Raw genomic sequence first — 27,778 nt, forward strand, 5'->3', positions numbered from 1 at the left:
TTTTTTAAATTGCTCTGTGGAAGTAATTGATGGCCGCGTCTGGAATGACTTTGTGTTGATGTTTTGTGGCTTCTCAATGGGGAGGGATGACATGTCGTAACGTTACGCCTGCAAGGTTGACAACAAATCACACTTTTTAGTGTCGGGGGTTGCCTGCGTGCCAGGCAACCATATCTCGCCGAAAACCAGATCTACTTAAGTTCCACTAGGCGGATGTGATAATGCCGCCAGAGGTCACGATAACCTACTTCCTTCTGCAATCCACGTGACCCAAAATAAATCCTAACATATCCTGCTGCTGGACGATATTTAGGCTGGTGCACGGGCGCCCATCGGCAGTTCACTCTGATCCAGGGCATCCAGCTTCACGTCGATGCCGCCGACCAGCTGCCACCGCTACTGATCTGTCTTTGTCGTTGTAAATGTTGTTAACACTTTGCTTAAATTATTCTTGTAGCATATTGACTGTAAACAGGACCGGTACGTCGTGCCAAAGTCCACGCGGGGCGGTTTGTGCAGCTCGCGTGCAGGCCAAGGCTCTTCCTGCATCGGCTATACTCGTTCCTTCCCTTAAGTACTTGATACAGCCAGAAATTTCATTTAGTTCTGCGGTGTGATATTTTTCGGTCGGCACAACTCTCTTTAGTTCGACACAATCGTGGCGACAGCGCTGTTTTCTCGTCGTGTCAGCACTGCTCTCTCTTACCTATTTGTTCGCGTACGAAGGACGTTCACAGATCCAGCTGCTCATTCAAAAAACAAAAACAAAAAAAACAAAGAGAGAGAGAGAGAGAGAGACTACCTAGCGATCTATCATCACAAAATGACAGAATAGAGGGAGAGAATTCTCAATATCCATGATGCACTCGTATAAGCGAAGGGTACTGCAGACTTTACTACGAAACGTTATTGCTCAAATGGTTCAAATGGCTCTGAGTACTATGGGACATCTTAGGTCATTAGTCCCCTAGAACTTAGAACTACTTAAACCTAACTAACCTGAGGACATCACACACATCCATGCCCGAGTCAGAATTCAAACCTGCGACCGTAGCAATCCCACGGTTCCGGACCGATGCGTCTAGAACCGCAAAGCCACCGCGGCCTGCAACGCTACTGCAATACCATGTACAAAGACTTTAAAGATTTTGTTGACAGTCGAAGCGCAAAAAATTATAACGATCTACAGACGAGATTTATTGTCCTATACATCAAACACTACTTTGTGCTAAATTTGCATGCGTGTAGCACTTGAAAAAAGTGGTTTGTGAATAGTAAAATTTCTGAAGTCGCACACAGTAATCCATTGTCAGTTGCAACAGTAAATGAGCGAAGAGTTTGGGCACCTTATATATTACTGAAAAGTTTGCTGGTTAAGCGAAGGCTCGTGCTTGGAACAATATTTTCCAATTAAAAACTCACTCTTCTTTAATTTGTAAGGGAAAAAGGGGTGCAGGTACAACACCCGGAATGAACTGCAGACATCGAATTTGAAATAAAGTGCACCGCACAGTGTCCACAGTAAGACACTGCAAGGTGAGAAACAACTACATTCTGATTCCTTGGTCATCCATTTAAGAAGAAAATCTTACTGAAAAAGGGAGAAATTATGCTAAAGAAATTCTGTTTCCCTAACCTATTTGCCGTTCATTGTGTCCTTGAAAGAATTATAAGGACCGTTTCCCAAGCGTATTGATGACACTGCCAATCTTACTTTTGTTTTCGAGTTGTCTTTGAGACATTTTGCCATTCCAGTCGAAAACACCCCAGTGCATATGCAGATATAACTGGTTGACCTGCAACTTATTTCCATTATTAATGACAAATCTGACAAATCCTTTTACGTTAAAGTTATTATGGATGTCTTCATAACGAGGCTGCAGAAGTGCTACAATATTTCGATCGACATATTTGTGTGAAAGACTTTTTTTTATTACGAAACTGAACTAGTCACGGTTACGTGGCAACCTGGGTGAAGGGAACTTCAACTCTGTGCATAGACGGAAGAACTTAATTTGATTGTTGGATTTCTTAAGAACGCACTACAGACTTCCCTATCAAGAAGTACCTGCCGGTGCAGAGGCCTTTGCTGAGGTTTCCCAAGACATCCATTGTACACTAAACGCCGCGGCGCAACCCTCCTGACTGCGGAAGTGACCGCCGACGACGTCCTTGGCGTTGCGGCCAAAGGATCACTGAATCGGTCTCCGGTCCCGGATCGTTTGCGGCTCGAATTTTACAGAACCTTCCAAGATTTGACGTTGCACGATGGAGAGACACGTACTGGGACCTTTTGTCCTGCGCAGCGCTCCCACCATCAACTTTCATGGAAGGCTTACTCATACCAGCAGGAAGAACGCGACCCGATAGTTGTCGGCCGATCGCGTTACTCAGTTCCGATTCAAAATTTTCACACGCCTTCTAGCTCGGCGACTCAAACATGGATTGCGAGAAATTCTTTCCCTCGAATAATCATCCTTAGGTGGCGATCATAATATACAGATTGCCCTCGGTGAATATCGAGATGTGATCGCTGTGACAACACGCCCGCGACTGCCAGGCGCTTTAATCTCCATCGACTTCAATCAAGCGTTTGACCGTGTCAACCAAGAATTCCCTAACGTAGTGCTGGACCGGATGACGATTCCCCCAACGTTCAAGCAGGTGATTATGCGGCTCCTTCCAGGGGCAACGTCCAAGCGTCTCGTCAATGGCAGACTTACAAAACGTATAGGGATCGAACGCTCAATGCAGCAGGGTTGCCCACTGTCGACGATGCTTTATGCCATTCCGATGGAACCACTCATCTGCGGATTACGGCGACGCTTGACAGGTATTCCACTCTGGGATCATGTGTTTGGCTGTCGAGCTTACGCGGCTGACTTGGTTCTCGTCATACTTTCAGCAGGCGACATTCAAGCTGCGACGCAATATATTACCCGTTACAGTGCAGGGGCAGGGAGCGCTATGAACGTCACAAAATCATGCGCCATGAAGATCGGCCGTGGCCTTCCCTCAGTCAGCGTGGTCCCCTTTAAACTGGTGGACACCCTTCGCGATCTCGGTCTGGTGTACACGTGAGACATTCGTCGCACCTCGCCGATCAGTTTTCTGGTGCTACTGCAACGCATCCGGGCAAACATACAGAATCACCTACTACTCCCTCTGAATATGTGCCAGACAGTCACCTTCGTCAGTACCCTTCTGACATCCCCGATACTCCACATCTCGCAGATTCAGCTCATCACTGCAATAATAACGACCAGACTACAGGCGGCTTTCAGGTGTTTTATATGTTCCGGACATCAGTGTCCAATATGATACCCTCACCTTACTGAAACGGAATGGTGGCCTCGACCTAGTTAACGTAAGAGCAAGGACCACGGCCCTTTACACCAATACTATGCTCCCGTCGGAAACGTCAAAGTGCTAGTTTTACTGGAATGTTGACCACCGAGTTCGCACCTGTTTCGATACACCCACCGACGTCTTTGTCACATGACACCTTCGATGTCGCTCATCGGTCATTTCTTTTTCGAATGCAGCTACATATGCACCGACCTCTCCAGGACCAGGAAGATGACCACCCGCGACATCGAACTGCCTTCTCCGAACGTACCCACCCGGAAATCACGTCGAAGTACGTCACTCCCTGGTTTCATGGCCTACAGTTTGGAAAACGATCCATCAACCTTACCACACCACTGACACCACCACGACGTACTACCTTCTCGTCAACGGCAAATATACTACAAGACAGAAACTGCACCGTATCGCGCTGGTGGACTCACCACTGCGCCTCAAGTGCAATGTCAAAGATACACCGTTTTGAGTATGGGCAGCAGCAGCTGTCTGGACTCTCGTACAAAAGATCGTCCTCACAGCTCTTCTGCTCCTGTAAAGTTTGGAAGGTTGGACACGAGGTACTGGCGGAAGTAAAGCTGTGAGGACGGGGCGTGAGTCGTGCTTGGGTAGCTCAGTTGCTAGAGCACTTGCTCGCGAAAGGCAAAGGTCCACACCACTGACACCACCACGACGTACTACCTTCTCGTCAACGGCAAATATACTACAAGACAGAAACTGCACCGTATCGCGCTGGTGGACTCACCACTGCGCCTCAAGTGCAATGTCAAAGATACACCGTTTTGAGTGTGGGGCAGCAGCAGCTGTCTGGACTCTCGTACAAAAGATCGTCCTCACAGCTCTCCTGCTCCTGTAAAGTTTGGAAGGTTGGACACGAGGTACTGGCGGAAGTAAAGCTGTGAGGACGGGGCGTGAGTCGTGCTTGGGTAGCTCAGTTGCTAGAGCACTTGCTCGCGAAAGGCAAACGTCCCGAGTTCGAGTGTCGGTCCGGCACACAGTTTTAATCTGACAGGAAGTTTCATATCAGTGTATACTCCGCTGCAGAGTGAAAACCTCATTCTAGTTACATCTTGCTAATTCACCAGTACAATTTCATGAAGACGTGTTCGAGTGGTCAACATAATCCCACACCATTACGTATTCTCCTCGATATCGGTCTCTTTCCACAATCTTTGGGTCCCGAAACCGTGATCCACGTGACCTCCAGGTGCAAGTCCGTCGAGAATCGCTCTCCAGACCAAATCGGGAAACGAACATTGTCCTACCGTTCGACCGTCCAGGTGGTATGTCGACGGCTCCACTCTAGACGTTCCCTTGTGTGAGGACACGCCAGAGGTGAACAGACAGCAGGTCTCCAAGAATGAAGTCCGCTCTGCTGAAGACTTCTGTACACTGTTTGCCTTGACAGAACACGACCAGGGGATGCTGCGAGGTCAGATGCCAGTTGCAGCGCAGTACTAAGGTGGTACGTCGTGTCCTTGCAGCCAAATAACGGTCCACTCTTTCTTATGTCATACGTGGTCGGCCCTGCCCTGATCTACAAGATACAGTTTCGGTCTCCATAAACTCTCCCTCATACGAGAAACAACAGAATGATTCACATTAAGATATGGGCCACATCAGTTTGCGACTCTCCTGATTCCATTCTTCCTATGGCCCTCCACAGCACAGAATCTGTAGGCATTTTCTCTGTGCCACACTGCATCGTCTCTGTCTGTGTACACAGCGACTGTGGATGTGGGACTACCCTGAAAACACTACCCCGCTTGATAGGTGCCCTGTCGTCATTTCTGGCGTGGTTGTCCGTTGATCGAAATGTCACCTCCCGTACAGAACACGGTCGTAACGACATCTGTTGACATTTTGTATGATTATATCGTGAAATTGGACACAGGACATGGAAATAGCAGTTTGTTGCTTTAATTTTGGACTACAGTGTTTGTTAACATACTGAATTATTTGTTTCTGAGACTAACAATGAAGCGAAAAGCACAAATTATTGAACTTAGCAGTGCGTGAAGATCAATAATATATGTTTCCGTGCAGCTATATTCATCATTGTGTACAGGGGAAAATAAATATTAGGATCTGGCGCCCTACAAAATTGTTCAAATGTGTGTGAAATCTTATGGGACTGAACTGCTAAGGTCATCAGTCCCTGAGCTTACACACTAATTAATCTAAATCATCCTAAGGACAAACACACACACCCATGTCCGAGGGAGGAATCGAATCTCCGCCGGGACCAGCCTCGCAGTCCATGACTGCAGCGCCTAAGACCGCTCGGCTAATCTCGCCCGGCTGGCGCCCTACAAATAACGATGATGTTCGAGAAAGAAAACAAACTCGAGGTGGAGAAAAAATGGGAAGGAAGTCGGCTGTGTCCGTTCATCCCTCCAATTGCTTTAAACGACAAGAAATTTATGTAAAATCGAAATCTCGAAGGCCGGACAGAGATTTGAACTGCCGTCCCCCCTAACGTGAACCCAGTGCCTCGACGCTTCGACACTTCGCTCAGGGGCAAAATTTTGGATCCATCTTTTTTTACATTTTCGTATAATAAAATCAGTGTTGACGTTACTCCATTTGTTGTACAGAACTGCATATTAAATTTTGCTCTTTTTTGGGTAGAATAACTTAACATTTTAAATATCACTGACTTTTTCTGCTTGTGCGTTCACTCCAAAAGGATTATTTCGAACGCTTGTGTCTTCTGAAAAAATTAATAACTCTGCATGATGAACTTTAAATGTAAGTTAATTCACGTATATAAAACTGTGCTGTAGCTAAACTGCTTTTTCAGCATTCTGTAACATTGTCTGCCTTGCATCGGGCGTGTAAAACGTTCTCTTCACTTTCAAGAATTAAGTACGACGAAATGAGTACTAAAACACGTTGGTGATCAGAGCCAGAAGCGGCCGCTGTGGCCGACAGCTTCTAGGCGCTTCAGTCCGGAACCACGCTGCTGTTGAGGTCGCAGGTTCGAATCCTGCCTCTGTCATGGATGTGTGTGATGTCCTTGGGTTAGTTAGGATTAAGTAGTTCTACGTCTAGAGGCCTGATGAGCTCAGATGTTAACTCCCATAGTGATTAGAGGCATTTGAACCGTTTGAACCATCAGAGCTAGACCTTCAGCAGCGTTCAGGGGCGTGTTTTTCAGCTCATCCACTGTTAAGGCTTGTATCTCGTTTGAGTTGAAGCTATGACAGTAGTGAGACTTCCAATGTAGACATTTGCGTACCAATTATCATCACGCCTTTTTTTCCAGGAAAATGCTGTTCTACTTGGCAAACCAAAACGGTGGCATTCTTATTTCACGACCTTATGATCAATAACGCAAAAAACTATAGTTGGCATTGCCTCACACACAAAGTCTAGTGACATTACTATGCACCGGAGTGGATAGACGTTGCAGTCGTTTCTGCTCTTAACTGGCAGATCTCTTACTATTCAACAGCACAACAGTAGGGCTTGTATTCATTGTAGAATAGTCCATTCTTCAACCCTCCTTGATGCGATGTTTCAGCAGCGTAGCGTACGTATTTTCAAAGAGAGCGCTGTTACTTTTCTGATCTTCATATTCTCCTGACTTCCGACGTTTGGTTATTCGCTGAATACGGTTATCCAGAAAGTAGTTAATCGTGAACGTCGAACGTATTCTGGACATACATCAAAGCTGTTTTAGTGGGGTCAACAGTGGAGGTCAGTGAAGGTTCTAGTGAGTTCATGCTACATGTTGTAATTGATCATTTTTTGCGTGTCAGCTTCACTCACTCTATTTTGTTACGCATATAAATCTACAGTAAAAAAAGTCTAATTAGCAGCTACATTATATGTTTTACATGGTGTGATACATTACGCATGCGCGTCATTTTCATGAAATAACCGTTTATAGTCAAATTACAATGACCTCGTGCAGGATAATCACACAACATCGGTTTTCTCTCCCTTCTAGCTACAAATCACACAATGAACTGTTGTGACCTTTCTGTGATGAAATGTCAACAGTTAGTGCATCAGCCGAGCAGCAGGAAACGTGTTTCAGTATTTACTGAAAGAGTGTAAGTACACAAAGAACTTTTACTACCAAAAGGCGTAACGTGGTTATATAAACCGTGTAGTTTGCACGTTAGTTTATTCTGTTCAGGTAGTGCTTAGTAAAAAGGTTGAATAAAATGAGGCGTAATGAAATATTTTTCATTGTATCAATTAGTCCTCGATTCCGCTGATTCATAATACGTTCAACAACAGCCACAATAATTTTCATAATGTACTGAGGCAACAGCAAAAGCATAACCAAAAGTCTGTGGGATATCAAAACGTGGAACCTTATATGTTAACTTCATATGACGGAGTTGGGAAATCGTTTTGATTGCGAGTTTCATGGGCCATGAAGGTAACAAAGCTAAATAAGCATCCGTAGTTTAACAGTTGTTGAATCATACGATACAAAAAATCATCGCATTGTTACCTAATGAAAAGGAGTAATTCTAGTCCAATATGATCCGAAGTACAATTTTGTAATTTGTAAGGGAAAAAAGGACTAGCCGAAAGCTTGACTTCCGCTTAACGGTTTGCGTGGTGCACACAGTGGTGCAAACAGTTTAGTAAGTGAATGATACCCCATGACAGTAAGATTAATTAGGATGCAGCGATAAATAATGGAGTGAGCAATTTAAAAGCAATCCCAATGGGAAAGTGGGTGCAGTGATGTGGAAAGATGTATAAGAAGTGATGAAAAAGTTTCTGATCGAAGGCATCGCTGCAGCTATACAGGGTGTTACAAAAAGGTACGGCGAAACTTCCAGGAAACATTCCTCACACACAAAGATAAGATGTTATGTGAACATGTGACCGGAAATGCTTAATTTCCATGTTAGAGCTCATTTTAGTTACGTCAGTATGTACTGTACTTCCTCGATTCACTGCCAGTTGGCCCAATTGAAGGAAGGTAATGTTGACTTTGGTGCTTGTGTTGACATGCGACTCATTGCTCTCCAGTACTATCTTCAAGCACATCAGTACGTAGCATCAACACGTTAGTGTTCATCACGAACGTGGTTTTGCAGTCAGTGCAATGTTTACAAATGCGGAATTGGCAGATGGCCATTTGATGTATGGATTACCACGGGGCAATAGCGGTGGAGCGGTACGTTTGTATCGAGACAGATTACCAGACCGAAGATCTCCCGACAGGAAGGCGTTCGTAGCAATTGATCGGCGTCCTAGGGAGCACGGAACATTCTAACCTATGACTCGCGACTGGGGAACACCTAGAACGACGAGCACAAGTGCAATGGACGAGGCAATTCTTCGTGCAGTTGACGATAACCCTAATGTCAGCGTTAGAGAAGTTGCTACTGAACAAGGTAACGTTGACCACGTCACTTTATGGAGAGTGCTACGGGAGAACCAGTTGTCTCCGTACCATGTACAGCGTGTGCTGGCACTATCAGCAGCTGATTGGCCTCCACGGGTACACTTCTGCGAATGGTTCATCCAACAATGTGTCAATCCTCATTTCAGTGCAAATGTTCTCTTTACGGATGAGATTTCATTCCAACGTGGTCAAATTGTAAATTTTCACCATTAACATGTGTAGGCTGACGAGAATCCGCACGCAGCTGTGCAATCATGTCATCAACACAGATTTTCTGTGAACGTTTGGGCAGGCATAGTTGGTGATGTCTTCATTGAGCCCCATGTTCTTCCACCTACGCTCAATGGAGCACGTTATCATGATTTCATACGGGATACTCTACCTGTGCTGCTAGAACATGTGCCTTTACAAGTACGACACAACATGTGGTTCATGCACGATGGAGCTCCTGCACACTTCAGTACGCTTCTCAACAACAGATTCGGAGACCGAAGGATTGGTAGAGGCGGACCAATTCCATGGCCTCCACGCTCTCCTGACCTCAACCCCCTTGACTTTCATTTATGGGGGCATTTGAAAGCTCTTGTCTACGCAACCCCGGTACCTGGTACCAAATGCAGAGACTCTTCGTGCTCGTATTGTGGAAGGCTGTGATACAATACGCCATTTTCCAGGGCTGCATCAGCGCATCAGGGATTCCATGCGACGGAGGTTGGATGCATGTATCGTCGCTGACGGAGGACATTTTTAACATTTCCTGTGTCAAAGTGTTTGAAGTCACGCTGGTACGTTCTGTTGCTGTGTGTTTCCATTCCATGATTAATGTGATTTGAAGAGAAGTAATAAAATGAGCTCTAACATGGAAAGTAAGCGTTTCCGGACACATGTCCACATAACATATTTTCTTTCTTTGTGTGTGAGGAATGTTTCCTGAAAGTTTGGCCGTACCTTTTTGTAACACTCTGTATGCAATGCAGCGCGACTCCGACACGGATGCACAAGCACCGGCGTATAATTAAGGGGTTACTGTGCATTTGTGTCTTTCCGACGGGCGTGCATTAAAAGCGGAAACGTAAACTATAGCTATCTTACTGGCAAATGCGTCCAAACAAGGTCAACATACTGTTATTCTTTTCTTGCCTCACAAACTACAAGCACCGGTGAGTATCCATCGCAGAATGAAGAATGTTCATGGGTCATCTTGTCTATCAACAATCACCATTGTGCAGTTATGCGCCAAGTTCCGTGCTGGTCGCGACACGACACAAGACGCCAGTCGATTCGGGAGGCCAGCCGCAAACATTATGGGCAACAAGAGGACGGTTGGTGATGCGATTAGGGCGGTGGCGTCATCCATCGTCCCAAAAAGCTCAAGAGCCAGCCATACTCTAAAATAGTGATGCTCGCACTGTTCCTCGACTGCCGGGGCCCAATGCTTAGTGATTCCCCCTTCAATGGGACACGATACTGCACGAGGCTGGAGAAATTACGCCATGCAGTTAAGGCGAAGCGTCAGGGAGAGCTGCGATATGGTGTACTCCTACTCCATTATAGCACGTCCCCATATCGCAAATGTAACACAGGTGGGAGACACTCGAACACCCGCCCAGTGGTCCTGACCTCTCTAGATACGATTAACAAAGGCCTTGAAGTGTCGACGATCCTTGTGGGGCAAGGATGTGCTGCAGGTGTTAAGAACTTCCTCCCACGGCCGGATATGTTGTTTCACCAAACGGGTATCGTCAATTTGTGCATCGGTGGAATGATTGCTTCAATGATCACCCAGATTTTGCCTGATTGGCATACTGATTCTAGATTGTACGGGCTTCGAACGAAAACTAATCACCGTGTTTATTATGAATATAATTACCAACCGAGATTTGGACCGACAGCCCTTCGGGAAAAAATACACAAAATATGTCGTAAGACGACAGCATTCTGTGTGGTGTCTCAGCAACGTAAGTACAATTTCATAATACACTGCCGTCGTTCTAATTGCGCCTTCTAACATCCCAGCTCTATCCACCAAATTATAACATCCCAGCTTCCTCAACCAAATTATAACGTCCTAGGACTTTCTGCACCAAATTAAAACGTTGCATTAGGAGGTGTCTGCTTCGTGCAAAAGGTCTTGAGTTCATATTGACGACAACAAGTAATTCTTCATTACAGACGTTTATTTACAAACAGAACTGACAGACTTCACAGACTCAACAACTGACTCTCCGAGCTAGCCGCACTGCATATCCGAACTGGCAACTGACAACTCCTAGGTGTATTAATATCTTTCCAAACAATGAGAGTCTTTAACAATGTTTTGTTTACAATACGATAGCAATTCACGACTTAAAACTAAATTAGACATCACAGAATTTTAGTACAGATTAAAGTAAGTAAAAAGATCAGTACATATAAATTTTTACAAGCATAATTTCCAAATAGATTTTATAACATTTTTCTACCAGCTTCTGGATAACCTTCACCAGATTTGTACCGATGTTTCCAGAAATATCTTGACATTTGATTCTGGATACTTCCCGAGTGATTCAGAACAACCACTTATATGTAAAATGATCCAAATCGCGTTTCAAAACGTAAATAAATCTTTCCAGCAATACTTCTTGATACAAATCGTCCCTCGAAATTAGGCCACGAAACAGCTTTTCACAAGTTTTCGCATTTTTGCGATCATAATATAGAATTTCTCCATAGAAAGTTCCAGAAGTGTGCATTAAACGTTCATCCACAGACTTTCTCTTTAGCTGGCGAGTTCCCAAAAGTATTTTGTCCATATTATACGAAATAATTTAGCTCAAAACTGACAATTTCTACAATTAATCAGAGCTACAGCAAACAGTGAGTCTTTCTTTTACAAAATGAAATATAATTACAAAATTGAATCAAAATAGGTTACTAACACTAATATATATTTACATTAATTCTATTTTTGTTCTTTCCGTGCAAAATGTCCTAATATTGACACAGTACAATATTTAAACATCACCAAAGTTTCCCTTTACATTTTGCATATCTGTATCGACATCCCCTAAAAGTCTACAGTATCGAATACTTCAATATGTCCCAATATGTCCTGTAATGTTACAGCCTGAATCTCTTCGAAGAGCTGAGTAGGTTCAGACTGCAGAAATCCAACAGAAATAACTGTTTCATTAATGCCCTGTCTGAGGAATAGTGTTTCTTTTCCTATAATAAATAAACAAACACCGTGTGGATCACAACTTTTTATTTACCAGCAGTCGGTTTACGTCTGCGCTACAGATCATGTTAGTTTCACACAACATTGACAAATTGGACTTTGCGGCGCCAGATCTGAACGTAATATACAGAGCAGATTGGAACCTGCTGTCGGTAAATAAAAAGTTGTGATCCACACGGTATTTGTTTATTTATTATAGGAACAACTGTGTCATCTCTGCTAGAATGGCTAATACCTCGTGTAGAAAGCCACGAGAGTAGTCAACCCAGGGTGGAATTTTCTTTCCAGTTTCATAGTAATCAAAAAAGTTATGCGGTGAGACGGAGTCGTGACTACGATCGAGAAAGGGCCTTAGAGTCTTTTATCAGTTGTGGAACTATGCATCTGTCGTAGGAACATCTGTATTCTGAGAAAATGGTTACAAAAAGAGGCCCTGAAGCAAAAGACAAGTATTTCGTCGTAGTACCCAGTTTGTAGGAGCTGAATCGATTTCATTTTATAGAAAAATAATCTGGGAGTCCACTGAGTATTACCTGCCAACTGAGGCAAAATTGTGTGTGTTTTAGTCCCCTTCCCTAACAACAGTTTCCTTGAGGAGTTTTATGTACTAGGATAAAACGAATTACAAATACTACTGGGCGGTAACGCATAGATCTCAGTTCGGCTGTGATTTCATGGTACAAATTACATGTGGCCTCGAAGCGACAGTTATCAGAAGTAAAAAAGTGAAAAGGAACAAGCCAGGTAAAACACCGATACATTAGTATTCTGTACATTTTTGTAGATTCAGTCACTGTAAATACTGCGCTTTAGAACGTTATTTACTATTTGCACTGGAGGAGCACCTGTTCATCCGACACATGGATTATAGAGAATTTTCAGGAGTTCAGTGGAGACCTGTTAAATACCAGCAGTAATATCATCGTCACTTTTGGTTGTCAGGCGGATTTGATGTTTCATGCAGTGAAGTTTCCTATATTTCTGTAGAGTTCAGTGCTCTACGCAAATTAGGAAATCGCTGGAAAACACCAGTAGGTACATAGCCTGATGGCGCGGTTGCAGCTGCAAATTTTAGTCGCGAGAAAAGTCCCCTCCCCTAACGACAGTTTTCTTGAGGAGTTTCATATACTAGGATAAAACGAATTATAAATGCTAATGGGCGGTAACGCATAGATCCCAGTTCGGCACCTCTAACATACAAATCACCAAATTGTTTGAAATGTTTGTTATAACACACATTTTGAACTTTAGTTGTTGTGAAGCTGACATCCTTACGTAACTATTTGTGAATGAAAATCAATGTGAGATGAGCGTAAACTAGGAACTTGTGGTGTGTCAGACTGAAGGAACTGTACTAGTATGCCGGCCAGGGTGGCCGAGCGGTTCTAGGCACTACAGTGTGGAACCGCGCGACCACTCCGGTGGCAGGTTCGAATCCTGCCTCGGGCATGGATGTGTGTGATGTCCTTAGGTTAGTTAGGTTTAAGTAGTTCTAAGTTCTAGGGGACTGATGACCTCAGCAGTTGAGTACCATAGTGCTCAAAGCCATTTGAACCATTTTGTACTCGTATTCGAAAGGACGACGGTTCCATCCCGTGTCCAACCATCCCCATTTAGGTTTTTTGTGATTTCCCTAAATCTCTTCAGGAAAATACCGGGATGGTTCCTTTGAAAGGTCACAACCTATTTCTTTCCCCTCCTTTCCCTAATCAGAGTTTGTGCTCCGTTTCTAATGGCCTCGTTGTCGATGGGACATTAAAAGCCAATCTCCTCCCCTCCTCAAACAAGGGGACAGAAGATACACGAGAGAAAATACGAAAATTAACTATTCAGTGGGACCTCGTTTAACGAGGATAATTCACTTCTGAGTCTTACCTCGTTATGCTAAACATATTTTTCTGTTGGAATTCACATAAAAAAAGAATAATGCATTCCATTCCGAAAAAATACTAGAACAGTTTATAAGATGTTCATCATTTTTTTGCAACAAGCCGTCTAAAGACGTTTGTTTTTACCTTCTCTTCAAAATGAGTCAGACACAACATAGAAGACGGCTAGCTGAATGAAACATCTTCCTACGTATTGGTTAATGCGCAGCTTTATTGAATTCGTGATGTTTAACGACGACATATGTAAAATGGAATTCATATAGAGGTATTTCAAGGCCATGAAGTAACATCGGTCTTGCTTGCAACACCGTCAAAAAGAATTTGGCAACATCGTCGAGGAGACCCGAGTGGAGGTGTCGGTTACAATAATTGCAACGCGAGGAATGTACAGCTGAGTACTGCACTGCCGCCGGCGTTGTCTTTGTCGGAGCGTTTAACGTACTTTGTTCGTAGTAATAACAATAATAATAATAATAATAATAATAATAACACTGATGTAAAACATTACGCTCTTTTTTCCTTCGCGTTTTCTGTTATTTCATTGTCATTTCTTTCCCGCGGAGTATAAGCCATACCGTCAAGAGTAAAGGCAGTAACCATAATTGCACAATCCAGAGGTAATATGCAAATGCACAGCGCTTTATCGGCACAACTGCAACTTGATATCTGATTACTAATGTCTCTCATTTGTATTATTAAAAAGCATACTTGACACTCATTAAGATTGTATTGTTTTGAACAGTTTTTATTTATAGGGTGACAACAGCGATATCTGCTACGGGTGCCATTTAGCCAGACGAAAGTAAGCGAGGGTTATAGGTCGTAGGCTGCAATAAAAATACAACAGTTTCAATGAGAAGGCTGTGCCTGTTCATTTATTAATAATTTGTCAAATCGTTGTTCTATTTTTGAGACACAATTGACCAAATCATTTTCTAGTTGAAGTCAATTCTCTTCTTAGTTTTTATATACACCATTGAAGAGAGCACTAATTCACAAAGATAGGAAGTGCCGAATGACACTAACAATTTCAAAGCTTCCTTTGCCAGGTGTGGATACTCTTCTTTTCTCTTCATCCAGAAGACTTCAATGTTTTGCGAATTAAATTCCGTTTTCAGTATGCTGTCACCTGCTAAACCTGTAAGTGTTTCTTTCGACATCGTGCTCAGGTCAGCCAGTTGTACTAACATATCTACAAAAGGATTTAGTATCCATCTACGAGCGTTGTTAGCGTCAGAGTTCAGCCCTGGAAAATATCTTAACAGTTTCTCTTCCAAATTATGCAAGCTCCATATCTTGCAAGGAATGTGAGAACTTAGTAGCACTGACTGCTCCACTACAATTTCTTCGACAATCGTCTGAATACATGGCGAGGAATCAAACATCATCTTTTATAAAAAAGTTGATCACAAACTAAGTTTTGTGAAGAATCCTTTGATTTTTCCTTAGCTGTTATAATATTTTCTTCTTTCCCTTGGAGGCTATTGTTTGAAGTATTTAGATGGTTAAAGAGATCCGCGAGAAATGCTAATTTTAATAGCAAGACAGCTTCACAAATGTAATTCACATATCCAGATTTAGAACCTTAACAACTCACCTTTTAGTTCCAGAACTCGTGTCAATATTTTGCCTTTGGAAAGCCACCGGACCTCTGTGTGATAAAGATTTTGATGAGTGAACACATGTCTTCACAAATGATCCTAAACAGTCGAGTTCGCAATGCTCTACTTTTAGTAGAGTTTACAACTTTAATCACCTCCTAAAGCACATCATTTAAATCAGAAGTTAAAAATGTAGCTGCCAGAGCTTGTCGTTGAAGAAATCCGTTTGTCCACGAAAAATTTGGCATTATTGATTTTAATTTAGCCACGAGCCCACTTTTATTGCCAGTCATAGCTTTATCACCACCACTACAAATGGCGATACATTTTGTCCAATCAATCTCGTAGCTGCAAGTGCTTTCCCAAAGCATGTCAGTCGTGTTCGCAGGGAGTGTATTGCAAAATAAAATTTCTTCCATGATACATTCATCTGCTTCAAAACGCACCAATACTATAAATTGAGCACAATCTGAAACATCAGTAGATTCATCAAACTGCAAAGACAAATGTGGGTTGGGTTGGGGTTGTTTGGGGGAAGAGGCCCTACTGCGAGGTCATCGGTCTCATCGGATTAGGGAAGGACGGGGAAGGAAGTCGGCCGTGCCCTTTCAAAGGAACCATCCCGGCATTTGCCTGGAGCGATTTAGGGAAATCACGGAAATCCTAAATCAGGATGGCCGGACGCGGGAGTGTACCGTCGTCCTCCCGAATGCGAGTCCAGTGTGCTAACCGCTGCGCCAGACACATGTGGGCTCTTAATTTTTAAACTAACTGTTTTCGAATGTTACCGGCCGTATCTTTTATTCTCCGTTCAACGGTATTATCATAAAGTGGTATGCTTTTTAGCTTGTTTGCCCCTTGCTTACCTAACATAATTTCAACCACATCAAGGGTTGCTGGCAAAATAAGATTCTCTGCATCTGTATGCGGCTTCCCTGCTTTAGCGACTCGGAATGCGACCCGATTTCTCGTTGACACTTGACACCTAAGATCAGATAAATACGAATAAAAAATCAGAAACATTAATACTATTTTAAATCAACAAATAACATTACTATTTTATTACCTGAATCATAGTAGTTTGCTGCTAGTTAAGTGTTTTCAGTTTCCTTTCGAAGAAATCTAACGGTTTATGAGATTCCTTGGAATATTTATTGAGAGGTGACGCAGAAGCTTTGATGGTTTCATACTCTCACGTGACACTACTTCGCCGTAAAGTACACACTGAAGTTTATTGTTCATGACAGTAACACTGCACTTCAGGTAACTGTCGCCATAAAGTCTATTTTTTCGATTTTGATTCGCTTCCGTCACTGCCACGTGTACCAGATGTGGAGGGCTGCACATATCTTTTAAGAAACTTGTCCACTTTATGCCCTCTCAGAGCGAAGTGCGAAGACAATAATCATGTCCGTACTTGCTGGCGTACTCGGACAACAGATTGTAGTGACCGAAAACACGCGACTATGTCCGCCACTGACCCCTCCCCCCCCCCCCCTCCCTCCTCTACCGCGGCAAAGAATATAATTCTATCTCAGACCACAGAGCACAGCGACCTGTTTTGACACTGCACTTGATTTCTCGATCAGTGCAGTATCAATAGAAAGAAAATTAAATACGTTGCCTTTGAAATCGCTGACATATTTTGTTATGGTTCGGGAGGTCGCCAGAATATTTTTACTTGGAAACGGGTCGCGTATTCAAAAGGCTCAAAAACACTGATGTTGGGAACTGTTGCTAGGAAAGTTCTAAAACACTTTATCAGCGTTTCTCCATTCGAGGACGAACAGTTACTTCACAGATATTTTAAGTATGTATTTAAAATATCTCTGCAGTTCTCTGCAGAACTCAAGAAGATATTAACTGCTTAGAGTTGTGGCGTCGGGGTGATGGTAGCCCCAGTCGGTATGACGTGGAACGGCATCCGTCGCTCACGACAACGCCACCCTGTAACTAGTGAGAAAACACAAACTTCTCGCGTGGTTTGGTCGAATTTCAGATACCGTCTTTCGTGATTAATGTCAATAATTCGATATAGCAGCGCGTCAGAACGTGTAAGCCGCTCTTGTTTCTTCACTGATAAACGCGGCAATTGCACCACTTGATGACCCGATGACTCCCTTGACCTGAAATGATGACCACCAGTTTTCTTTTGTTGTGAGTCCGCGTCATATTTTTCAGCTTGCGCGAACTGGCTAAGTGTAGTTCTTTTTATTTTACCCGGTTACATAATGAATGATGAATATTAATAATACAAAGTCTTGAATCTTCAATTCATCACCTAAGTCGTGGCCACATTATGGAATTACGAGAACGTTAAATTGATAAATTGTTATTCCGTCGTCAATACGTCGCTACGTCGCGTGTTGAATAACTACACGACGTAATTCCGGAGATAACATATACTTAAGCAATATTCAGAATGCGAAGTAATCTTGGGACAAATCGATGGCTGTTTACTATTAAATAACCATGAATTCACTTTTTCACTTCATAATATTCTAATAGTCAATTAATTTTCACTAATACACATGATAATGTCTATTCAGTTATGTAGGTGGCACGAAGAATTAAAGTTTGAATACAATTTTACTGTTCCTTGTAATTGATTGACGCTACGCTGAGCACGTACACCGATTTCTAACTCAGGGAACTGATTCAGTTAGCATCAGTAATCCTGTCGTTGACGACAACTTCTGACAACTCGGCGCAGTTGTACGTTCTTCTTGTTTGCGTTTGCCTGTTACCTACTCGAGACTAATAATTGTTTTTCTGTCGGCGATCTTTCTTTTTCAATGTCCTTCAATGTTCGTGCTTATTCAGTATCACCAAGGCTAAGTCCCATCACAAATTTCACACGATTTAATTTCATCGCGAATGTCCGACACGATTTAATTTCATCGCGAATGTCCGACACGATTTAATTTCATCGCGAATGTCCGAATCCCATATCTTGGTAACGGTAAAGATGACTTTGCTTTAGTATGACTTCTGAATAATACTTCAATCTATATCGCAAAACTTTCAATCTAGTAGCGCTTACATGCATGCTACTATCGCAATAGCACTAGAGAGCGACTACATAGCAACTGAAACTAACATTTCCATTTCCGTGTTACATTGTAGTCACATCTAACTTCCTTTTCGTTGAATTACAACTCTCTTCTATGGTAAATATTATCTTTGGCCAATTTAACCTTCGTTATTAATTATTTTGCAATTCTTTCTTTGATGTTTTTGTTGCGTATCCTATCATATTCTTTCATTTAGTCTGTATTTCATGACAGATATTATTATTCACATGACATTCCTGTTGATCAAATTATCACAAGTGTAAATTTTGACGTCGGTAGCTGCCATCACTGTCAGGATGACTAAATTTCCTACTTATTTTACAACAAAGGGTTTTTTATTAGGGTTTTTCTAATTGGGGTTTTATACAGGAAATGAATGAAGCGTGGTGACAGAAGTCTCACTGCCATGCAAAGAAAACTGGATTTCACATGTGAGGTTGGCGTGACTATATCTCCAAATGTGGATGTTTCAGTTGCGCGAGGCAATTTAAGAAATGGGAGGAGACAGTGTGTGCCAATCAGCGAGCAATTACTATGGTTGTACTCGTGTTCTTCGTTACAAAATGGCCCACAGAAAGCATTCGGATGACTTCACACCCGGAAGGATCCGCGGGAAACTGGAAGAATGACGACGTGCGACGAGCGCGGTACAGGAGTTTGGTTTTGCTCAGAGCATTGTTTCACATGCATAGGGAGCGTTCCGAACCACAGGCACTGCTGCCTGAAGGAGATAACGTGGCCGGCCATGGTCAACTACAGAAGCAGATTCATCAATTGCTACCACTTTTAACAGGATTGCAAGACACATAATCTCACGTTACACAGTGGTGCGGTGACCGCATGGGAATAGCCTCTCCGCCCAATGATAGCTGCACCGTTTGCGCTTGCGCCAAGGGCATAGAGCACAGGGACTGGCCCAACTGTGTTCTGTTCATCGTAAGAATAAAACTGATGTAAACAAACAAACATGGTTGATCAGCTGCCGTAGCGCACGTAAACTGGTGTTACTACGCTCTGGGAAGTAGGTCCTAATCATGTATTAGATATATTGTTAATAAGTTAGGTTAAATGAAACTTCAAGATATTCTAATGTGTTAACAGCCATCAACGTTTTTCTTAATCACGCTTTAGCGACATAGTTTTTATTTCAAAAATGTGTACAGTCACAGTCTCTGCACTAATGTGCTCTGTTTGTCGCGCTGTTAATATGGAGTGTGAAAATGGCTGAGACTGCTTCCTGTTCCGTAGTCAAACACGCGTGTGAAACACGGTTAAAATGTGTCGAGAAATAGGTTGTTCTGAATGTTTTTCATAAATTTGAAACGTTCCATTAGAAAAATTATTGAATTACTGTGCTGATAAATCTCTTACATTATTTGATTTTCAAACAGCTGAGCAAAACTGAACGTGCCCAGACATTTCGCTTTTTACTTATTCTGATCAACACTAAACTGACACACAATATTTTTTAGCGCAACGCAATCTGACTTGCAATAATCCCTACAAAAGAATGAGCCTGGCTAACATTAACCTATACCTTTCACAAATCACTTACCTCACAAAAATCTTCGTTACTCGAACTACTGCAATACAGCGAGCGGCACTACTGCCAGCTAAATAAAAGATTCAAACTACTGAAGGCACTAACTACTGATAGGAGTAGTTAGCAAATGAGATTTTGATAGAGAACAAACAATGTATTTACCTTAATAGTGTTCAAAAGTCATAATATATATAGCAGTTCATGACATCCATTCTTACAAATGTACTGTTTCTGATGGACACACGTCCAGATCATCCGCTCTCAAAAATCCGCCATCTCACTTCCCCACATCCACCACTGCTGGCGGCTCACCTCCAACTGCGTAACGCTACGCGCTATTAATAGCCAACAGCCCAACACTACAATAGCGAATATTACAACAATGCCACCCAGCCACAGACTGCACACAGCACTGCCAGTGATTTTCATACAGAGCGCTACATGGCGTTTCAAATACAAAAACCTAAACAGCCTACTTACAAATTTACACAAATAATGGGCTTTGAAGTTTTTCGAGGCACTGTATTTGACACAGTTGAGAGAAAATACACATTTCACAATCGGCAGCATAGGTAGTTGATAACTTATTCGTGGTTATCTTGTTCAAGTCTCATCTAAGTCATTTCCTTTTCGTTCACATGACATATGAAATACCTACATCTGGTAACTGTAAAATTCATCATCATTTTTTATGAATAATGCGCAGCTTCTTGTTTCTACTTATATATTGCACGCGGATTTCCTGTTTTCATTTCCAATATAAATTCTTAATTATTCATGTTTTATGAAAGATTGTTAGTAAACGTAACAATTTTTAATTTTTTAGGCGAAAATGGAAATCCAAATACTCTTTATATGGACATGTCCATTGTTTTATACACACCTGTAGTCTCAAACGAAACAGAGTGATAAGTGTTGTAGAAACATGAAAAACTACATTTTCACAGCATCGAGCACACCATATAAATGCTACATTTTTACATTTGCCACTGTACCATTCCAATACGAACCTAACAGAACTCATCTGGAGCCAGTCTCGTAAGGGATTTGGCCCGAGAAATAACAAGACTGCTAACGCACGCAGCTTTTTCACATGTCACTGCGGAATGCTGGCAGGATATAGAACAGCACGTCATAAAAGAAGATAAGAAAGTGCGGCGCCTAGTTGGCTTCATGGATTCTGTTGTTGATCGACTCGCTGTCAACAAAGCAGATGACAGTTCCAGAACCGAAATGTACTTCTGGGATTCGGATAAGGAAGGAGTTAAGAGATTACTAGACGACTGACTTTAATTAATATCTTCGTTGGCTTCAGTCATCAACTGTAATATAAATTCCTACAGTATGCTTTTGCATCACACATAGCTCGTTCAGAAAAATTACCTTATGTGTAAGTTAGGAATACTCATCACATTTGTTTGTAATTAGAGTACTATGTCAGGGGAGAATGACAGCATTTCATGTTTTCCGTCTGGTCACCTAACAAGTTTTGCCGAAAATTATTTCATTCTCTTTAAAGTTAAATGACGTTGGAAGCTATATTGTCTCTTTGCTCGTCTCTTTTTACATCTGAATTGCAACTGCTCAGATCATTGCAGGTTAGTTGGACTAGCTGGCTGGCTAGCTAAAGCTGTTGTGCCGCATTATCGCTCAGTCTATGCTAAAACGTATCCTTATGATCGTTCTTGGCTGTATTGCACACAGCTCTGCTTCCGCTCCTGGTGAAACGAAATCCAATGAGATTCAAGCACACATGGAAGGATACCCGTCTTAATGCTTACATCAAGTTTATTCTTATGATGAACAGAGTATAGGAGTGGCGTCGTGTGATCTCGGATAAGAGGAGATTCATTCTGAGTACAGGTGATGGGTAGGCCCTCATCGGAGGAGAATTTATCCAGCAACAATGTTTAACACGTTCGTTTTGGTGGTGCGGGTCTTATACAATGGGGAAGCGCACTGCTGCGTAGGCGTGTTGGCCTTGAAATTCCTGAACAAGGCACACTCACCAGTCAGTGTTATTGTAACACTTTACTGCTTCCCCATGTGTGACTCTTCTGGGTTGCATTCAGCCCTGTCTTTCGATATAACGCCACTTCGGCGACTTGCGCGTCGATGGGGATGAAATGATGATTATTGGGACAACCCGACATCAAGTCCCTGAGCGGAGGAAATCTCCGACCCACCAGCCGGGGATCGAACCCGGGCTCTTACGATAGACATTCTGTCAGCAATTTTTTTTTTAATTGCTCGTTTTTCATCGTTGTGTTTGGTCGTTGCGGACGTCACACGACATCCGTTCAAGTTCGTTTGTTGATCCATACACTCAGTTTTTTTTAATTACAGAAGTCAACCGGCTCTCTGACCGAACACGCTGAGCTACCGTGCCGGCTTTCACTCTGCTGCCGGGGCGGACATCTTTATGGATGATAGTGCGCGATCGCATCGAACAGCGCAGGTAGAGAAGCTCTTGGAAATACAGGAATCGACTGGCCTGTCTGTTTTCCCGACGTGAATCTCACATGCACCAACCCCGTCCAGCAGTTGTCAATCGCGCTGGTGGAGGAATGGAATCCCGTAACGCAAAAACCACTTAACAATCTTGTGGCCACAATGGGAGCACGTCGCAGAGCCTGCACTGCTGTCCTTGGTGGTCACACATCCTATTAAGAACCGTGTCTGCGACACCATCATAAATCGCAGTGACTTTACTTTAATTGTTGTAATTGAATCAAAGAATCACTTGTGTCCGATTCATTGCGTATTTGTTTCTATTAACCTTCCGTACTACAATGTGGCAGTTCTTATATATGGTCACGTCTCATCGAGCTGTGTTACTTGGCTGTGACACATCATGCAAACGTTACTTTCGTGCTTTAGTTCTGCGCTCCAGTGTATTTAACTATTCAGCAGTGAAAATGAGCATATAATAAATCAGACCAAAACGCTGCTGGAAGGCATCAGAACACATGCAATTTCCCATCTCACTCACAATTCTTTCTGGAATGCATATAAAGTGAAATTCACTTACTTCATATATGTAACGACTGCTTTTGAAGACAGACCCTGTGCTCCTTGCCGTTATTTATATGCTTTGTGTCCTGAATCCTCTTAACATACAAATGGAAATACTTCGCTGAAAGAATAATATACTGTGGCCACGTCGCGAGTTGTTTGCTGTCAGAGGGGCGACGGGCACGGCAAGAGGAACGTGGCCCTTGCGCATTGTGAATGTACAGGGTGTTTCAAAAATGACCGGTATATTTGAAACGGCAATACAAACTAAACGAGCAGCGATAGAAATACACCGTTTGTTGCAATATGCTTGGGACAGCAGTACATTTTCAGGCAGACAAACTTTCGAAATTACAGTAGTTACAATTGTCAACAACAGATGGCGCTGCGGTCTGGAAAACTCTATAGTACGATATTTTACACATATCCTCCATGCGTAGCAATAATATGGCGTAATCTCTGAATGAAATTACCCGAAACCTTTGACAACGTGTATGGCGGAATGGCTTCACATGCAGATGAGATGTACTGCTTCAGCTGTTCAATTGTTTCTGGATACTGGCGGTACACCTGGTCTTTCAAGTGTCCCCGCAGAAAGAAGTCACAGGGGTTCATGTCTGGCGAATAGGGAGGCCAATCCACGCCGCCTCCTGTATGTTTCGGATAGCCCAAAGCAATCAAACGATCATCGAAATATTCATTCAGGAAATTAAAGACGTCGGCCGTGCAATGTGGCCGGGCACCATCTTGCATAAACCACGAGGTGTTCGCAGTGTCGTCTAAGGCAGTTTGTACCGCCACAAATTCACGAAGAATATCCAGATAGATTGATGCAGTAATCGTTTCGGATCTGAAAAATGGGCCAATGATTCCTTTGGAAGAAATGGCGGCCCAGACCAGTACTTTTTGAGGATGCAGGGACGATGGGACTGCAACATGGGGCTTTTCGGTTCCCCATATGCGCCAGTTCTGTTTATTGACGAAGCCGTCCAGGTAAAAATAAGCTTCGTCAGTAAACCAAATGCTGCCCACACGCATATCGCCGTCATCAATCCTGTGCACTACATCGTTAGCGAATGTCTCTCGTGCAGCAATGGTAGCGGCGCTGAGGGGTTGCCGCGTTTGAATTTTGTATGGATAGAGGTGTAAACTCTGGCGCATGAGACGATACGTGGACGTTGGCGTCATTTGGACCGCAGCTGCAACACGGCGAACGGAAACCCGTGGCCGCTGTTGGATCACCTGCTGCACTAGCTGCGCATTGCCCTTTGTGGTTGCCGTACGCGGTCGCCCTACCTTTCCAGCACGTTCATCCATCACGTTCCCAGTCCGTTGAAATTTTTCAAACAGATCCTTTATTGTATCGCTTTTCGGTCCTTTGGTTACATTAATCCTCCGTTGAAAACTTCGTCTTGTTGCAACAACACTGTGTTCTAGGCGGTGGAATTCCAACACCAGAAAAATCCTCTGTTCTAAGGAATAAACCATGTTGTCCACAGCGCACTTGCACGTTGTGAACAGCACACGCTTACAGCAGAAAGACGACGTACAGAATGGCGCACCCACAGACTGCGTTGTCTTCTATATCTTTCACATCACTTGCAGCGCCATCTGTTGTTGAAAATTGTAACTACTGTAATTTCGAAAGTTTGTCCGCCTGAAAATGTACTGTTGTCCCAAGCATATTGCAACAAACGGTGTATTTCTATCGCTGCTCGTTTAGTTTTTATTGCCGTTTCAAATATACCGGTCATTTTTGAAACACCCTGTAGAAGTCCTAGTGGCAAACACAAGCCATATAGGTGTTAGTTTGGAAAGTGGACCGAGGTGGTAGTTGTGTTTGTAGCGTTGGCGCCAGTCGACTTGCCTGCAAGCTGTTGCGACATCTCGCGCGTTTAGCAAGTCGAGAGAGAAGGTATGACGTACGGAGGCAAGACGCGGGGCTCGTCGTGAACACCATCCAGGTGAAGTATCACGCCATTGTTATTCATGGTCGTGTACAAAATGTAACAGAGACTCTCACCTGCAGATTCAGACCGTTCGCAAAGCAGGCGGCGCCTCACAACACTTTCTCTCACGAGTAATGTTTCAGCTTTCTGTAGGAATAACCATGAAATTTCAGAAAAACTCTGAGTGAAGAAAATTTGCTCTATTTATATCGTTAGTACAAAGAGCGTACAAAGAGTTTTGCACAGTCGACTCTATTTTTAATTTTTGCACGAGGAGAATGAATTTTTTTATGAATATACTTGAAACATTTAGCTACAAGCTGATATAAAAAAGTATTTTCTTTTATTTACTGGTCAGCCAAACTGGACCGTGAAGTAAATGTCAGGTTGTGACAACGGTCGGTGATGGAGTTCAAGACCGGCGATGACTCTGCAACATCGATTCACAGGAAGTTGCTCCCTGTTTATGGGGAGGGCACAGTGGATCGCAGCGGTATCCAGCGGTGGTTGCAGAGTTTTAAAGAACGTGATTTCTCTCTACTGGACAATCCACGTTGCGGTAGACCATCGACGGCAGTAACTGATGTTGATAAAGAGACCAATGATCCAAAATGACAGATGTGTGACGACACGACAGCTTGCTGAAATGACTCGTTTGTCATTGGGTAGTGTGGTATCACTGGTACAATCACCAGGGTACACAAAAATCTGTGTTCGTTGGGTGACTAGATTATTGACAAGAGAGATGAAAACGATTAGGGAGAATGTGTGCGAGAGTCCCATGAAGACCTTTACTGAAGAGTGGAAACAGTGTTTCGACGGCGTCATTAGCAAGGAATAAACATGGTTGCTTTTGTCCAATCCTGAGAGCAAAACCCAATCCATAGAGTCGCGTCGTCCTGGTTCACCTCGGAAGAATAAACCACGACTTTGAAGAAAAGTAGGCCGAAAGGTGATGGCTTCCTTCTGCTGGGATCAGTGTGGTGTCATTTTCATTGACTGTTTGGAACCTGGCTCCACAATTAACCGGGACCGTTGTTGTTAGGCATTGGAGAAGCTACGACGTGCGATCAAGACCAACAGACCACAGCTTCAGGGTCAGCTCATCAGACTACACAGCCCTTATGACGCAAAACAAAATCAGGAATATGGGTTCGAAAATTGTTTCTCATCCTCCCTACAGTCTGGACTTGGCTCCGTCTGATTTTTACCTCTACCTGCACGGTAAACCATCTCATAGTGAGAAAGATCTTATTTCCTGTGTCAAGCGATGGTGTAAAAGTCAATCCCAGAAATTTTACCAAAGTGCATTTACATCATGGAAAGAACCTTGGGCCAGATGCGTCACAGTTGATGGAGGCTGCACTGAGTAGGATCAATGTATAGCTAAATGTTCCAAGTATCTCCACAAAAAATTTCATTCCCCTCCTGCAAAAAATAAAAAAAAATAGAGACGACTGTGCAAAACTTTCTGAACACCCTTCGTACTTTTATGTAGCCCTAACAGGTATCACCGACAAAATATGATGAACGGAGAATGTCAGAACTTGAATATAGAATATGGCGTAAATTAAAACCAAATGTGAAGGTGTTAACATTGTTACTCTGGAAAGCTTAAATCTTTATAATTATTGAGATGTTTTCTGTAGTTAAATTTCCTAATTATATCTGAACTGATAATGCATTGTAGTGTTTTAAAGGGGCATTTTAGAAGCTGCAGGATACAAATATTTGTGCTTGTTTCCTATTCAGAATATAGATAACGTTCATATCGTCCTCCACAGGCGAAAGTAAACAAGGAGTTTTAACAAAAATTGCCATAGCGTCGAACTTTACATTTATGCTACCCAGGCAAACTAGGATTTCTACTCTAGGTTCTTACAGCTCCAATTCCTCACCATCTCCCTGCGCTCCTACATGATATACCCCTCCATTGATAAAATTTATTTTTGCACACTGGAGTATTCGAACTACGCCTCTTTGATGGTAGGATGATTTGTCTTTTTCTTTCTAATAAAGCCTCTAAATTGCTGTTCTCAAACGTAAGGTTCCTTTTACCAATAAGACCCCAGAGCCAATACATCTGTGTCACCGTTCACAAGCACCTACTCTAGGTCTCGTCAGAACTCGAACATTCCACACTTTCAGAAATAAAGAGCTGATATTACCCCTTGACATAATCCCCACCTCCTGGAGTACACGACACTACGTCAGGATCGTTGAGAACCTTGGAAGCACCAGCCAACACAAAACTACTCCACCTGTTGTGCAAGATACATGAGACAGCCGAAATATCCGCAGACATCAAGTAAAATGTAGTAATGGCCGTAGCAAGGAAGGTTGTTGCTGACGGGTGTGAATATTACCGAACCACTAGTCTAGTAACTCATGGTTGAAAACTACACACAAGTTCTGTTTACAGAAGGGTGGAGAAACTGGTGGAGGTCGAGAAGCCGACCTCAGAGAGAACATTTTCCTGGTATGACTGGACCCAGAGCAGCCTTTATTCACTTTTTCTGTCCTACAGCGTATTTCATAACTTAATGGAGGTGAATTACGAATGCATATCCTGAAGCATTATAAATAAGATTCTAAAATGTTAATTTTTCCTTTGGTATGTAATTTTGAGAGTATACATTCTGCAAGCAGAAAGTAGCAGCGGGATTTTCTATGTCACGAGAGGGTGTTGAAAAATATCGCCTCCGGAATTCTGTTAAGAATTTCAGTTGAGGTATTAACATTTCATA

The sequence above is a fragment of the Schistocerca gregaria genome, chromosome 2 (assembly GCF_023897955.1).
Source record: "Schistocerca gregaria isolate iqSchGreg1 chromosome 2, iqSchGreg1.2, whole genome shotgun sequence".
Lineage (NCBI taxonomy): Eukaryota > Metazoa > Arthropoda > Insecta > Orthoptera > Acrididae > Schistocerca > Schistocerca gregaria.